Source organism: Xenopus tropicalis, chromosome 1, assembly GCF_000004195.4.
Source record: "Xenopus tropicalis strain Nigerian chromosome 1, UCB_Xtro_10.0, whole genome shotgun sequence".
Taxonomy (NCBI): domain Eukaryota; kingdom Metazoa; phylum Chordata; class Amphibia; order Anura; family Pipidae; genus Xenopus; species Xenopus tropicalis.
Genome location: NC_030677.2, coordinates 184,815,706 through 184,827,403, shown reverse-complemented (window position 1 = coordinate 184,827,403; position 11,698 = coordinate 184,815,706).

Below are 11,698 nucleotides of genomic sequence, written 5' to 3'. Positions count from 1 at the left end.
GCGTATTGCGCCGCTAGGGGCCCTGCTCCCTGCCCCTCCTCCCACCCTGCTGAACAATGCGAGCAGATTAGGGTGCAGGGCAGGGGGTCGCTGGGCCACAACACCAGTCTCTGTCCGGGGCTGCGCTTCTGCCTCCCCCTTATAATCACCTCTAGAGTCAGTATAGGATTCATAGAAAATACTGACTTTTAGAGATTATATTAATTAGACAAATTACATTCAGCCTATAGCAAAGCTTCATTCACTAAGATTATTAAATGAGTTAGATGTTACCTTGAACCTATAACAACATATTCCAATATATATGTATATACAGCACTCGCAGGCACTGTTCCCTCTAAGCTGTGCGCGTGTGCGCGCGCACACGACTTTCCGAACCGCGCACACAAATTAAAATAGCGCGCACAAAAATTAAATTTTTGCCTAAAATGATTTTTGCCTTTGGAAATAACTCAGACGTCTCCTCGGTCTCCCGCCCTCGTTACCCCGGCAACAGGTACTTCTGGCTCCTGTCCGGTGCAATGTGTAGAGTGTCCGTGCGTACCTGCGCGCGTACTTGCCCACACACGGACGTCTGGGGGGGGGGTGCGCGCAAGGAGCACGTTCAGCACCGGACAGGAGCCAGAAGTACCTGTTGCCGGGGTAACGAGGGCGGGAGACCGAGGAGACGTCTGAGTTATTTCCAAAGGCATTGCGCTGTGGGAAGTGCTGGATGGCACGTCATGAGGACCAGGTAGGTGTATACAAGTATGTACAGCACAGTTACACTGCCATCCCAGCTAACATGGAGATTCTGCTTTGGTAGTGCTGGCTCAGCAGCAAACAAATCAATGGGGGATTAATAACTTTGGCATCAGGCTTCATTTTTACCAGCCAGGGGGCAACGGTAGTTGGAGATGTGGCATAGGCACACAATGTATAGTGAAGGTCCTTCACTGAAGGAATGCTAGGTGAGGGTAAGGTTGGGGGAAAGACAAAGTCCTGTCCTGATTTCTAAATGTGTAAATCCTTATAGGCAGTTTTCGCACCAGCAGCTCAGTTTTCATAAGGCCGGGCAGGTTTCAATCCTAGACACAACAGACAGGTCCTGGGCAGAGAGAGGTGAGAAAAGGTAAAACTGGGACTAATTGAGAGCTTAAATTGGTCATCCAGGGGCTAAGTTTAAGGGTATTACAGCCAATATACCAGCCAATGCTGGAGCCAGTATTACTTATACCACAGTTAAATACAACAATGTGCCTTGCCCTTCACCCAGGGAAAATTATCATTAAATAATGACGTAAATCAGTTTTTCATGGACACTCACCCCACTGATCCATTCCAAATTCAATTTGTACTAAGTCCAGCATCAAGAATTATTTTGCCCTAGTAACTACTATTGTAGTACTGTGGTGGGACTTGGTGGTGAGGAATGGTCTGCTTTTGACTGTACAGCAATAGCACAATGTGACTTTGACTTTGGAATTGAACATATCCGATCTCTTTGTTTAAAGTACAAACAATTTCTTCAGGAGGAAAGTGTCATTATTCAACAATACAATGACTTTAAATTCCTTGTTGCAGAAAAAATCAAAAGCAATCTGATAAACAGCTTTCCAGATATGACGAAATTTTCATTTCAGAATGATCAATTTGCAGAATTAGCAAAATTGATGGACATTGGTGCCACATTCTTAGCTTCGAGTGCAGATTGTGAGCGTGGTTTTAGTTTAATGAACAATCTGAAAACGAAGCAAAGGAACCGTTTACAGTTAGAACATTTGGAAATGCTGATGCGTATTAAGAGTAACCTTCAAAATGGAGGCATGATAGATCTTGACAGAATTTATTCAGACTGGATAAATATGAAAGATCGCAGAGAAAAACTGTGAAAACTAAATTACTCTTAGTTTCGAAATGCTACCTATAAAATATAATTACACGTTATTAATAGGTATAGCATTTAACAATGAAACTTGTTTGAATAAACAGTGTTATTGATAACTGAAATAACATCGTGTTTTTGTAACTTGATTTAGACAAACTGAAAGACCTGCGCAAAAATGCCCATAACTGAACTCCAACAAACATTCTGTAGCGCACAAAAATTTAATCTTGCTTTAAAATGCGCACGGATGATATTTTTTGTGCACACAGCCTATAAAAAATTAGAGGGAACGTTGCTCGCAGGTTCTTTTCGCAAAATATTCACGCAGTCATCATAAATAGAAATGAGGCTTTATTCCGTCATAAAGCCTCATTTCTATTTATGATGACTGCGTGAATATTTTGCGAAAAGAACCTGCGAGTGCTGTCAATCCAACCCTGTATGTCTACATTATTTGCACAGGCACCCAGGTATTGTCTCTTTTTATGGTGTGCAGCTTGCCCACAGAACGTATATCTCTCTCTATATATAGATATATATATACAAACCACGGTGGTTCAGCACTCCTTAGCAAGTAGCTAAATGACCCAGGTGCTACCGATTCAAGCAATTTCGATAAAGTCCAAAGGTATAACGGTGCACACTGGGAATCCTTTAAAAATTAGCTTTTATTGAAATGTATAAAAACTTAGTACATTGGAAAATAGGTCAACGTTTCGGCCCCCATCTTGGGCCTTTGTCAAGACCTTAACCATGTGAAAACCATCAACGGTATAAATAGTTAAAAGCACAAACCCACACCCAATGGCACAGGTCGTTCCAGTCATGTGTCATATTAAAACCCCAGAAGGAACCCAGTACCAAGGAGAAAACAAAATCAAACACCATAATGAGAACCATACAAAGGGCATACCGATAGCAGTGGAAATAAACAATTAATTATACAGCCTAACCCATATTTCGGACCAAGTCTAAACCTCACAGTTTACTAGCGTTGATTTAAAAAGCAAGAAAAAGAACAATATTCGTTAAGGCCAAACGGGGACAAAGTATTTAAGGTTTTGATCCAAAATGCTTCCCTTCGTAGAAGCAAACGGGAGCGGTCCCATGTACTAAGTTTTTATACATTTCAATAAAAGCTAATTTTTAAAGGATTCCCAGTGTGCACCGTTATACCTTTGGACTTTATATATATATATATATATAAAGGGGCAGTTCAAGCTAACTTTTAGTATGTTATAGTATAGCCAATTCTTAGCAATTTTTCAATTGTTCTTCATTTTTTAATTATCTACCTTCCTCTTCTTACACTTACCAGATTCAAATACTGTTGCTGTTTAGGGCTACAATTTTTTTTTCTTTTATACTTATCTTTCTATTCAGGCCCTCTCCTATTCATATTCCAGTCTCTCAAACCGCAGCCTGGATCCTTGGGTAATTTGGACCCTAGCAACCAAATAGCTGCTGAAATTCCAAATTGAAGAGCAGCTAAACAAAGAGCTAAATGAGTGAAAAATCAGAAATAATAACGACCAAATGCAAACTACATCACACTAAAAGTTTATTTAAAGGTGAACAACCCCTTTAGTGAATTAGATTAGCAATAGACAAATATAAATGATAAAGATATGGGCACAATAGTGGTGGCATAAGGGGAATATGTATACATATACTTATACTACATTCTTCTAGTTAGAATCCCAGCTCATAATTAAACATGATTTCTTTCTAAATCACTAATTCCTGCTTAGCCAGCCTGTAGCAGGGAGATAAGAAATGCAAAATCACAGGATCTGTTGAATGGTAGTTCCCCCCCTCCCCGGCCACCTCTGCACTTAAAACTTCACTGAGCGATCACCATCACTTTGTGCGGGGGCACCCAGATGATACATGCCAGGCAACCTTTGAAGATTTTTTGCTGGAGAGTCCAGAGGGTTTAAGGTACCTCATTGAAACCGGACAGTTTGCTGTCTTCCTGGTGCCAGGGTTCGGCATGTGGTTGATCGGGTTGACACATTATTGGGAGGGGCTGGGCAAGACCCGGCTGTCTTGGTACATATCGGTACTAACGACAAAATGAACGGTAGGTGGGGGACTTTAAAGAGTGAGTTCAGGGATCTAGGCTCTAAGATTAGGCAAAGGTCCTCCAATGTCATTTTTTCGGAAATTTTGCCGGTGCCGCGTGCAAGTTTAGGGAGACAGCGGGAGCTTAGGGAGCTAAATGCGTGGCTAAAGTCTTGGTGTAGGAAGGAAGGGTTTGGGTTCCTAGAGCACTGGGCTGACTTTTCCTTGGGGTACAATCTATACAGCCCTGACGGATTGCACCTCAATGGAAGGGGGTCTGCTGTGCTAGGGGAGAGAATGGTTAAGAGGTTGGAGGAGTGTTTAAACTAGACAAGGGGGGGGTGGGTGAGCTAGAATTCCATGGGAAAATTAGTGTAGACGGGGTAGGGGGACTAGCAAAGGGTTGTGGGGGAGGAGTGAGGGGGGCATATAGTTTATCAGATAAGGAGCTTCCGTTACAAGGAAAGCAGTCTCATAATTGCCTTAGCTCTAATTCTCCCTTAGCTAATGTAAACATCAGAGGGAGAAGTAATCATCTCCGCTGCATGCTGGCTAATGCGCGTAGCTTGTCGGGTAAATTAGGGGAGCTGCAAGCTATTGCATGTATTGAAAATTATGATTTAATAGGTATCACTGAGACCTGGTGGGATGATAAATGCGACTGGGCTGTGAATTTAAATGGGTATACACTTTTTAGGAGGGACAGAGAGATTAAAAAGGGTGGAGGGGTTTGTCTTTACGTAAAGTCAGACTTAAAGCCATGTAATAAAGACATTACCAATGAAAACGTCGAATCTCTTTGGGTAGAAATTTCAGTAGGGCTGAAGGTCACAAAGAAAATGATCATTGGTGTATGTTATAAACCACCCCGTATAGATGAGGGGGATGAGGCCCAGCTATTGTTGCAAATGGAGGAGGCTTCAAAACTGGGTCAAGTTGTTGTTATGGGGGACTTTAATTATCCGGACATTGACTGGAGTAATGGGGTGGCTAAGTCAGAAAAAGCTAGTAGGTTTGTAAATATGCTAAATGACAACTTTTTATTTCAGGCAGTTCAAGAACCCACTAGGAATGACGCTATTTTGGACCTGGTGATTTCTAATAATAATGAACTTATCTCTAACATTTGTGTGGGTGAGCATTTGGGGAACAGTGATCACAACATGGTCTCCTTTGAGATAATGCTGCAGAGACAGCGCTATAAGGGAGTAACTAAAACACTCAATTTTAGACGTGCAGACTTTGCCAGTATAAGGGCATCTCTGCAATGTGTCAACTGGGAAAGGCTTTTCATGGGGTTAGGCACAGAAGGAAAATGGAACATCTTTAAAACATTGCTTTGTAGGTATACGCAACAGTATATCCCCCTAGTAAGCAAGGAGAGGCATCGCAAAGCAAAACCTTTATGGCTGAATAAAAGTGTTATTGTCGAGGTTGGTAAGAAAAAACGTGCTTTTAGGGCATTCAAGTTAGCTGGGACAGCAGAAACTTTCATCAGGTACAAGGAAGCAAATAAAGCATGCAAAAAAGCTATCAGGCAAGCTAAAATAGAGATGGAAAGGGATATTGCTGCTAGGAGTAAAAAGAATCCAAAATTATTTTTTAATTATGTGAATAGTAAAAAAATGAAGCAAGAAGGGGTGGGAACTTTATTATCACGGGGGGGTACGTTGGTTGATGAAAACGGGGAAAAAGCTGAAATTTTGAACTCTTATTTTTCATCTGTCTATACATCTGAGGAGCCAGATAATGAAGGCTTCCCTTGTAATATGCCCAGTTCTAGTAATTTAGCTACTGACGCATGGGTCACTCGGGAGGAAATTCAAAAGAGACTTGAACATGTAAAGGTAAACAAAGGTCCAGGGCCGGATGGGATTCATCCCAGGGTATTAAATGAGCTGAGCGCTGTGATTGCCAAACCTCTTCACTTAATTTTTCAGGATTCATTGAGGTCTGGCATGGTGCCAAGAGACTGGCGGATTGCTAATGTGGTGCCGTTATTTAAAAAGGGATCCCGTTCTCAGCCTGAAAACTATAGGCCTGTTAGTCTGACATCAGTAGTAGGAAAACTTTTGGAAGGGGTAATAAGGGATAGGGTACTTGAATACATTGCAGTTCACAATACTATTAGTTTGTGCCAGCATGGTTTTATGCGTAACAGATCTTGCCAGACTAATTTAGTTGCCTTTTATGAGGAGGTGAGTAGGAACCTTGATGCTGGAATGGCAGTTGATGTCATCTACTTGGACTTTGCTAAAGCGTTTGATACAGTACCTCACAGAAGGTTAATGATCAAATTAAGGAATATTGGCCTAGAACATAATATTTGTAATTGGATAGAGAACTGGCTGAAGGATAGAGTACAAAGAGTGGTTGTAAATGGAACATTTTCTAATTGGACCAGTGTGGTTAGTGGAGTACCGCAGGGGTCAGTCCTTGGGCCTTTGCTGTTTAACTTGTTTATTAATGACCTGGAGGTGGGCATAGACAGTATTGTTTCTATTTTTGCTGATGACACTAAATTGTGCAAAACTATAAGTTCCATGCAGGATGCTGCCACTTTGCAGAGCGATTTGACAAAATTAGATAACTGGGCAGCAAACTGGAAAATGAGGTTCAATGTTGATAAGTGCAAAGTTATGCACTTTGGTAGAAATAATATAAACGCAAACTATCTACTGAATGGTAGTGTGTTGGGGGTATCCTTAATGGAGAAGGATCTAGGGGTTTTTGTTGATAACAAGTTGTCTAATTCCAGGCAGTGTCATTCTGTGGCTACTAAAGCAAATAAAGTGCTGTCTTGTATAAAAAAGGGCATTGACTCAAGGGATGAGAACATAATTTTGCCCCTTTATAGGTCCCTGGTAAGGCCTCACCTTGAGTATGCAGTGCAGTTTTGGGCTCCAGTCCTTAAGAAGGATATTAATGAGCTGGAGAGAGTGCAGAGACTGCAACTAAACTGGTTAAGGGGATGGAAGATTTAAACTATGAGGTTAGACTGTCGAGGTTGGGGTTGTTTTCTCTGGAAAAGAGGCGCTTGCGAGGGGACATGATTACTCTGTACAAGTACATTAGAGGGGATTATAGGCAGTTGGGGGATGTTCTTTTTTCCCATAAAAACAATCAACGCACCAGAGGTCACCCCTTTAGATTAGAGGAACGGAGCTTCCATTTGAAGCAGCGTAGGTGGTTTTTCACGGTGAGGGCAGTGAGGTTATGGAATGCCCTTCCTAGTGATGTGGTAATGGCAGATTCTGTTAATGCCTTTAAGAGGGGCCTGGATGAGTTCTTGATCAATCAGAATATCCAAGGCTATTGTGATACTAATATCTACAGTTAGTACTAGTGGTTGTATTTATAGTTTATGTATGTGAGTATAGATTGGTAGGTGTGGGTTAGGTGTGCTGGGTTTACTTGGATGGGTTGAACTTGATGGACACAGGTCTTTTTTCAACCCTATGTAACTAACTAACTATTGCTGCCGTCTGATCAGGTGGATACTGCACAGGATCAGCCCAGGTCCAGACTGGGATACAAAATAGGCCCTGGCATTTCCATTACAAAGAGGCCCAAACAGCCCCCACCAGCCCAATAAATAGGGAGTGTCTGTGGCATCTTACAGCAGCCCCTCTGGCATTTTGCAGAATCCATAGATTGCCAGTCCGGGCCTGGATCAGGCTGTGTATGGCCACCTTAACCTGATATAGGGTATCAAGCAGGGCATCAGTCTGGACTCCCACCATACAATGCCTCCTGAACATCCAGTCTGTGGTGCGACCCCCATAAAGGCAGGCCCGGATTTGTGGAAAGGCCACAAAGGCCCGGGCCTAGGGTGGTAGAAATTTAGGGGCAGCATGCCGCCCCGCCGCAACTAAATGTTTTAATTTTGCTCCCATATGGAGCAATGGGGAGCTCTCCCCACTACTCCATATGGGAGTTTAAATGTTTGCACACTCGCTGCCGGGGGGGGGGGGGGGGGCGACCTTGGGGTGCCTGGAACACAAATCCGGCACTGCATAAGGGTTTAAGATGAAGATACAGGCCATCTCTTTAGAGAAGACTTGGAGAGAGTGTTTTTTGCTCTATGGGTGTACTCAACTGCCCTTCCTCTCATTGAGCTAAGTCTCATTTATGCTGCCCGTGGTACATGGACAATAAATGCCCAGTCTGGGGTCACAAAACTAGACAAGAATTAAAACCATGCCTCATAGGATAAAAGGCCTTTCATGCTATCAGAGACCCTTGCAGTCAGCTGGGCTGCCCACACTAGAGGCTTCAGTGGCTGCGGGAAGTTGGAGCTGATGTTCGGAACCACATCCATTCCAATAATGTTGCACATTTGCAGTACAAATAAAAGAGCAGGGCATAAGGTAGGCCTACTAATGACTTTCAGGTAGGGTCATATACATTGTTTTTCTGCAGAGGAATGAATTCATTAGATGCAGCTTGGGTTGGGCACAACTTTTCTTTAGGAGAACTTTTAATATGGGGTAGTTAGAGGGTGGGGGTTTAGGATACAGGATAAATATATATATTACCTTCTCCATAAAAGCATGCAGGTTAGGTGTCTAATAAATTAAGTCTTAGGGGGTGGTGAAGCATTGGGTTAACAAAAAAGTCTCACACCCACTGCCATAAGGCCTTCTGTTCTAGTGCCAGTAGAGCAGACAAAAGGAGGGACCCATTGCATCCCCTGGCACTTACATTTTCTCCCAAAACAGAAATATACAATAGTTTCCCTAAAACTATTTTTTGCTTAGGCAAAACATATTAGCACATGTGATCTTACAGATAATCATGACAGTAAAAGAACATGTCAGTAGGTTAATCCTAATTTAAGAGACGCTTGTGCAGGCGTCAGTGACTTTAGACTGTTAGCTCCACTCAGGCAATGATAAACACTTTCTGTAAACCACTGCATAAATGTTTTGGCTCTCTATTAATAAAGGATAATAAATAGCATTCTGTATATTGCATAGCATTGATACTTCAGGTCAGTGCTGTCCAACTGGCGGCCCATGGACCCCTCTATGTGGGCCCCCACCTGTTTGGCTGCTGTGACTGCTTACCTTTGTGTGACCCCTGCATGGTTTTACACCTCTGTTCACACATTTTAATCCCTGCATAGTTCACCCCTGTGTGTGCCATACTCTGCCTGCCCTATGCTGCCTGTGTGTGCCATACTCTGCCTGCCCTACCTTGCATGTGTGTGCCATACTCTGCCTGCCCTATGCTGCCTGTGTGTGCCATACTCTGCCAGCCCTACCTTGCCTGTGTGTGCCATACTCTGCCTGCCCTACCTTGCATGTGTGTGCCATACTCTGCCTGCCCTATGCTGCCTGTGTGTGCCATACTCTGCCTGCCCTACCTTGCCTGTGTGTGCCATACTCTGCCTGCCCTATGCTGCCTGTGTGTGCCATACTCTGCCTGCCCTATGCTGCCTGTGTGTGCCATACTCTGCCTGCCCTACCTTGCCTGTGTGTGCCATACTCTGCCTGCCCTGTTCTGCCTGTGTGTGCCATACTCTGCCTGCCCTATGCTGCCTGTGTGTGCCATACTCTGCCTGCCCTACCCTGCCTGTGTGTGCCATACTCTGCCTGCCCTGTTCTGCCTGTGTGTGCCATACTCTGCCTGTGTGTGCCATACTCTGCCTGCCCTACCCTGCCTGTGTGTGCCATACTTTGCCTGCCCTATGCTGCCTGTGTGTGCCATACTCTGCCTGCCCTATGCTGCCTGTGTGTGCCATACTATGCCTGCCCTATGCTGCTTGTGTGTGCCATATTCTGCCTGCCCTACCCTGCCTGTGTGTGTCATACTATGCCTGCCCTATGCTGCCTGTGTGTGCCATACTCTGCCTGCCCTATGCTGCCTGTGTGTGCCATACTCTGCCTGTCCTATGCTGCCTGTGTGTGCCATACTCTGCCTGCCCTATGCTGCCTGTGTGTGCCATACTCTGCCTGTCCTATGCTGCCTGTGCAATGTCGGACTGGGTTGCCAGGGGCCCACCAGAAAACCTTAGAATGGGGGCCCAGTCTCCAAGCATTTTTTATTACATAGTAACATAGTAACATAGTAAGTTGGGTTGAAAAAAGACATACATCCATCAAGTTCAACCATAATGCCTATATATAACCTGCCTAACTACTAGTTGATCCAGAGGAAGTCAAAAAACCCCATCTGAAGCCTCTCTAATTTGCCGCAGAGGGGAAAAAATTCCTTCCTGACTCCAAGATGGCAATCGGACCAGTCCCTGGATCAACTTGTACTAAGAGCTATCTCCCATAACCCTGTATTCCCTCACTTGTACTGAGAGCTATCTCCCCTACCCCTGTATTCCCTCACTTGTACTGAGAGCTATCTCCCCTACCCCTGTATTCCCTCACTTGTACTGAGAGCTATCTCTCCTACCCCTGTATTCCCTCACTTGTACTGAGAGCTATCTCCCATACCCCTGTATTCCCTCACTTGTACTGAGAGCTATCTCCCCTACCCCTGTATTCCCTCACTTGTACTGAGAGCTATCTCCCCTACCCCTGTATTCCCTCACTTGTACTGAGAGCTATCCCCCCTACCCCTGTATTCCCTCACTTGTACTGAGAGCTATCCCCCCTACCCCTGTATTCCCTCACTTGTACTGAGAGCTATCCCCCCTACCCCTGTATTCCCTCACTTGTAATGAGAGCTATCCCCCCTAACCCTGTATTCCCTCACTTGTACTGAGAGCTATCCCCCATACCCCTGTATTCCCTCACTTGTACTGAGAGCTATCTCCCATACCCCTGTATTCCCTCACTTGTACTGAGAGCTATCTCCCATACCCCTGTATTCCCTCACTTGTACTGAGAGCTATCTCCCCTACCCCTGTATTCCCTCACTTGTACTGAGAGCTATCTCTCCTACCCCTGTATTCCCTCACTTGTACTGAGAGCTATCCCCCCTACCCCTGTATTCCCTCACTTGTACTGAGAGCTATCCCCCCTACCCCTGTATTCCCTCACTTGTACTGAGAGCTATCTCCCCTACCCCTGTATTCCCTCACTTGTACTGAGAGCTATCTCCCCTACCCCTGTATTCCCTCACTTGTACTGAGAGCTATCCCCCATACCCCTGTATTCCCTCACTTGTACTGAGAGCTATCTCCCCTACCCCTGTATTCCCTCACTTGTACTGAGAGCTATCCCCCCTACCCCTGTATTCCCTCACTTGTACTGAGAGCTATCCCCCCTACCCCTGTATTCCCTCACTTGTACTGAGAGCTATCTCCCCTACCCCTGTATTCCCTCACTTGTACTGAGAGCTATCTCCCCTACCCCTGTATTCCCTCACTTGTACTGAGAGCTATCCCCCATACCCCTGTATTCCCTCACTTGTACTGAGAGCTATCCCCCCTACCCCTGTATTCCCTCACTTGTACTGAGAGCTATCTCCCCTACCCCTGTATTCCCTCACTTGTACTGAGAGCTATCTCCCCTACCCCTGTATTCCCTCACTTGTACTGAGAGCTATCTCCCCTACCCCTGTATTCCCTCACTTGTACTGAGAGCTATCCCCCATACCCCTGTATTCCCTCACTTGTACTGAGAGCTATCTCCCATACCCCTGTATTCCCTCACTTGTACTGAGAGCTATCTCCCATACCCCTGTATTCCCTCACTTGTACTGAGAGCTATCTCCCATACCCCTGTATTCCCTCACTTGTACTGAGAGCTATCTCCCCTACCCCTGTATTCCCTCACTTGTACTGAGAGCTATCTCCCCTACCCCTGT